Raw genomic sequence first — 6,203 nt, 5'->3', positions numbered from 1 at the left:
GTTATCAACAGGTACTGGTGCCATTGAGTGCATCTGAGGAAATATAAAGTTCTGACGGGCTCTTGTTCACTTCTTGAGGCAAGACTGTAATTTCCCATTGCAGTAAGCTAATATAAATGCATTAGGGTTAACACTAGCAGCTCTGGAAAGGTTTTGTTAACCTCTTCATTCTGAGGATCCTCATTAAAATGTGCTAATGCAGATATGAAAGCTCTGAAATGGCTAATGGCAGTGGGAGAAAGGAAAAAAATGTACAACTGCTAATATCACAGTTTGATTTATGCTTAAGTTGCTGAGGAAAAAAAAAACCACTGAATTGCTTTTTAAGTGAAAGAAAGTACCTAAATATCATTCTTTCATACTTAGATAATTCCCAGATGGCTGGAGGGATAGTATTCAAATTAGGTAAAAAAGTATTTGGCCAAGTATGAGAGTTTTCAGCACCCAAAATAAATCAAGAATTATATAAGAAATAGCTGCTGAGAATAAAAGTGCTATTTCACCCTCATCATCTGTAAAACTCAAAAAAGCATTACACCAAATGTGGATTATTCTAGATACATAGAGCTCTTCGGTGAGACTACTGTGGCATACCATGTTGCTCAAATTCAAATACTTCTGGTTTCAATCAATCTTTATTATCCACTTAAGTGCTTGGGATTGATCAAAACAGCTGGCAATGGTTGAAGAAAATGTATCAGGTGTATGCAAGCTACTGGCCTTTAACATGGTTCATTAGAGTTAGTCCTGAAATCCCTTTTGCTTCATACAGGACAGGCTGTTGTACACTTACAAGTCATCCATCAAAAGGCTGGGAAGACGGCTGTCACAGCAGCTACAGTAGTGATATAAGCAGAAATTTACCACTTCTATTTTTTTTTTTATTTTTAAAATTTTTATTTTAAATACATATTATTTCAGATTGTTTGGAATCTGAGAGGTCTACATGCGAGAGTTATGAACTGAAGACTAAACTACAAGCTTTTAACAGGAATAAAATTCTTATGCAGTGTAAGAACTATTGGTTTAAAAAAAAATCATGGCAAACTCAGGCTATTTTTTGGCAGCAAAAAACCTGAAGATCACATGATAATACTGTCCTAGTAATTAGATTTAAAAAGATTGATTGTAACAAGTATTACACACTGGTTTATTTTCAGCAATTCTGGTATTCTTATAAGGTTTTCAGCTTTAACACTGCTTTTTGTTTGATTATGGTATATTACTTTGAGCACTGTTGTGGGTTGACCCCTGCCAACAGCCAAGCACCCACATAGCTGCTCACTCATTCCCCTCTCCCACAGGACAGGGATAAAAAAGAAGGAAGGTGAGAAGACTTGCAGATAGAGATAAATCCAGTTTTATAGGTGAAGCAAAAGCTGTGCACACAAGCAAACCAAAATAAGGCATTTGTTCACTACTCCCCATCAGCAGGCGGGTGTTTAACAACTTCTTTGAAAGCAGGGCTTCATCATTTGTAGCAGTTAATTGGGAAGACAAACACTATAACCCTAAATGTTCCCTCCTTTCTGCTTCTTTCTCTGAGCTTCTATTGCTCAGCATGACATCATATGGCATGGGCTATCTGTATGGCCAACTTGTCAGCTGTCTTAGATGTGTCCCCTCCTTGGTTCTTGCTCACCCCCAGCCTACTTGCTGGCAGGCTGGGAAGAAGAAAAAAGTTTCAATGCTGTGAAGCTCAGCTCAGCAGTAGCCAAAAGATTGGTGTGTTATCAACACTATTTTAGTCACAAATGTAAAACACAGCACAATATGAGCTGCCGTGAAGAAAATTAACTCCGTCCCAGCCAGATGCCATAGAGCCATCTCATTATTTAATTACCTCATATCAATAAGGCTGTTTCCTATGAGTTAGGCAAGCTATCATTTCCTCTGTCTTTTTAGCTCAGACTGCTAAGTGTTCATGATAAGTTCATAACAATGATAATCAAAGTTTACCTCTTTAGCTCATTAAAATAAATGGATCGAATTCACTGTTTTGCTTTTTGTCGTGAGGCAGCACAGAGTATTATGTACAAACTTGTGAATCTGTCTCAGAACCTAATGTAGATTGAATAGCAAAGCCATTGGCAGTCTTAACCTGATCTGAGAGTCAGCTGGAGATGCACCTATGCAAAAGTTCACACAAACTCAGGAAAAATTGTTCATAGCTGCACATACCTATTCACATCAGAAAAAAAATGTCAAACTCTTTTTTTTTTCCATCATTCAGGTTAACTCTTGTATTTTTTTTTCCTTCTGGTTTATTCAGTGCTAGTAGCTGCTATGGTATGCATAATAACATCTGTAAATAGTTATTTCTGAAGTTACATCAAATGTCAAATTATATAAAACTTTATGGTAGAGGCTTTTATAACAGAATTCCTGTATGCTTCTGGATAACATACAGTTGGACAGAGAAATATGTTACAATCATAAAGAATTATGATAAAGAAAAGCTAAAAATGTGGTATAGACCGCTCTTGATAGCCAGCACGATGATATCTTAACATGTCAGGAAGCTGACCACTATCTTAGATGAAGCTAAATGTATGAGGCAGCACAATATTTTGTAATACATGGGAATATTTGACCTAGTAGAGAAGGAATGACTTATTTACCTTCTGATGGTCCCTATTTTATCCCCTGAATAATAAAGGAGCCTGGGGAACCATTTAGGAAGCACAAGTTAGTTATTGATTTTCATTATAAACAGAGGCTTCTAATTCTGAACTTTAAAGATAAATTGTATTTAGGACACACTCAGACAAGGAATTCAAGTGTAACTGGAACACTTCTTAAACTTTTTTTTTTTAATTATTTTTTTATTTTTTGTTTAAAGAAAACCATTTTGACAGAACTGGGTTAAGAAGTAATTTCACATATGGTTCTCCTGGCAGATGTGAGGAGCTTCTTGCCTCCATCAGGAAAGAGTAGTGAGAAGCAGCTGGTAAAAACAGAGGATGATGACCTCTTAGCCTAGAACAGCATGTTTAATTGTTGTCCTGTGGTAGGCATTCCAAAGTGCATTTCGATGTAGAAACTGGTTTTCTGAAGAAGAAGGAAAGGCAATAGGGGATTGGATTTTATACCGGGTACCACGCTAAATGTCTACTGTTCTTTTTCATAGTTCTGAGAAATTTGAAAGTGTTGAGTTTTTTTTAATAACTTTGTGTATAGATGCTGCAGTGTCTACTTTTGGAAGCCAATCTGTATTTTGAGTCATCTAATTGTAAGAGTAATAATGCAGTTATGCTTCACTGGAGGAAGGATGTGAAAAGAACTAGTGGGTTTTTTTTGTTTGTTTGTTTGTTTGTTTGTTTATATATATATGTTCCTAAATGGCATGTTATGAAGAGTTTATAAATTTGTGGAATGGATTTCCAAACAAAATAACTGTCTGAAGGTTTTATTGACCATGGCAGCAAATCACAGGACTGATAGAGTAAATGGAGATCTATATTGAAGAGTAAAGTAAAAGAGTGAAGAAAAAAACTCATTGTTGGATTGTTTTCCTTCAGGCTATAATTATTACCTGTGAGAGGTTTGCCTATTAAACCTTACAGGAAGTTACAAGTGAGGAGCCATAAAAATCCATTCTATTTACATTCATGCTACCTAAAAAGAACAAGGGGAAGAAGCTAATGGAACAGATGATATTACCCTAATGTCAGATGTTGGCTTTTTACATTTTATTTCCCTCATAAATGTCTTCTCTTCATTAAATGTTTTAGCTCAGCTTTTTCATTAATTCAATCTACCATAATGAACATTGCTTGCTAAACTTCTCCTGCATTGCCTTGGCTATGGAATTAGAAACTTAGAATGAGCCTGACAGTAACACAAGAGTTTGTTGCTTCCCAGCTTGTTACTTGTTAGATATTTTTGTCTAAGCAAAGGCTACAAACTTTGCATTGGGAAGAGAAAGGTAGTGTTAGAAGTCTGGTGTTAGATATCTTGTATCTAAATTCTTAAAAATCTTCAAAAAGGTGCATTCATTGCCTACCTAGGTAGAGCGTACTACTATTTTACAGCTATCTGGAGGCCACTTCCACTTGTTTCTATACACTTTAAGTACTTAAAAATAGTTGTTTTTTTTGTTTGTTTGTTTTTTTTTTTAAATGTCATAGAAACATTTGTCTAAGAGAAATTATTTAGAAAAGAACGCATTCAGTTGGTGGGAGACAAAAAGGTAAATCAGCGAGTGTGGTTTGAAGAGGGAAAAAAAAAAATGCCTAAATTTGATCTGTTGAAATGATAATGCGGAAACAAATGCTAAGGTAGTATCATCTTTATTTATCCCTAGTGTACAGGAATAAAAAAACGTTCTTCATTGTCCTTCTGTAACAGTTTGGGGAATGTTATTAGTCCTTTGGTGTTTTGCTGGTAAGCTAACATCAGGAAAGCTACCTTATGACTTCGAATTGTGTCTGTCCTCTGGATTCTTTCTGATTTATCAGTGTCTGATACACAGATACTGATGACAGTATCTGATGCACCAGATACAGACACATGCAGGCATTTGGAGCCACGCGATACCTCGCCTGAGATGTGCCCCATGGTCAGGCGGAGCTCTCGATACAGAAGGCTCCCTATGCTTTCTCCACCTAGCTGAACACAATGACTTAAAGGACAGGGAGCAATGGCAACAAGTTCCTGCCAGGCGCGGCAGGCGTGTCCCCCTAGTACAAGGTGCCCTTGTGAATTAGGTATGATGCTCTGCCAGGGGAACCAAATAATGACAAAGATGATGGTCCACCTGTCTTGGAGGTGTTGCCAAGGGTAAAGAAAAAAAGACACGTCCTCGTCATACAGGACTCACTACCCTAATTCAGCCCTCAGATTACTACCCATTAATAATTTTTCAGGCAGGCATTGATGGAATTAAATCAAGAAGTACAATTACAATGAAGAGCAACCTCAGGGCTTTGGGACATCTGGTTAAGGGACTGGGAGCACAAGTAGTGTCCTCCTCTATCCCTCCAGTTGCAGGGATTGATGAGGGGTTAAACAGGAAGAGGCAGCAGAAAAAAATCCTGGCTCTAAGCCAGGGACCAAGGCAGGACTTTGGTTTCTTTGACCACAGCTTGGTTTACAAGACACCAAGCCTGCTGGCAACAGATGGGGTACACTTGTCTCAAAGGGGAAAAAGGATTCTGGGACAATAATTAGCAGACTAATTTAAAGAGCTTTAAACTAGATTTGAAGGGGGATGGGGATGAATCCAGGCTTGCTAGAGAGGAGCCTGGGTCAGCATACCAGTGCTTGTGGGACAGGGTGCTTGTAAGGTCTTTCAGTCTGCTGTCTCAGTGGAGGTGTGGGGATGGGGATCCATGTGGCAGCAAAGACACAAGGGTTATTTATAAGTTAGTAACCATAAAAGTGACTGAGGATGGTCAGGTAGGAATTAAGGCTTCTCCCCCAAAGTGGTGGTGGGACAATTAGCTCACTTGAAGTGCTTCTACACCACTACACACAACATGGGCAACAAAGAGGAGCTGGAGGTCATTTTTATAGCAAGAAAACTATGATACAGTTGCCATCACAGAAACATGGTTGGTGGCACCACTCCCACAGCTGGAGTGCTGCAGTTGATGGCTATTCACTTTTCAGAAGGGATAAGCAAGGAAGAAGATGTGATGAGGTGACCTTCTTCCTTACGGAATTATGAATATCTACAACTTCTTGAAGGTGATGGTAGCGTTGAGTGTTTATGGATAAGAAACAGGGTGAAGGGCAACAAGGCAGATATCATGATGGGATTCTGTTACAGACTGCCCAACCAGGATCAAAAAACAGACAAAATATTCTATAAGCAGCTGGGAGAGGTTTTCTGATTGCAACCCCTTGTTCTTCCTTACGGAATTATGAATATCTACAACTTCTTGAAGGTGATGGTAGCGTTGAGTGTTTATGGATAAGAAACAGGGTGAAGGGCAACAAGGCAGATATCATGATGGGATTCTGTTACAGACTGCCCAACCAGGATCAAAAAACAGACAAAATATTCTATAAGCAGCTGGGAGAGGTTTTCTGATTGCAACCCCTTGTTCTTGGGTGTGGTGGTTCAGCCCCAGGCGGGAGCTGGGCACCATGTGGGCGCTCTCTCCACCTCCCTTCTCTCCCCCGAACGGGAAGGAGAAAAAGGAGAAAAATGAGAAAAATACAACCCCCCCGTGAGTTGAGATAAGGAGAATTTACTA

The sequence above is a fragment of the Merops nubicus genome, unplaced genomic scaffold (genome assembly GCF_000691845.1).
Source record: "Merops nubicus isolate BGI_N331 unplaced genomic scaffold, ASM69184v1 scaffold11037, whole genome shotgun sequence".
NCBI classification, from domain to species: Eukaryota; Metazoa; Chordata; class Aves; order Coraciiformes; family Meropidae; genus Merops; species Merops nubicus.
Note: the sequence above shows the minus strand (reverse complement) of the source record.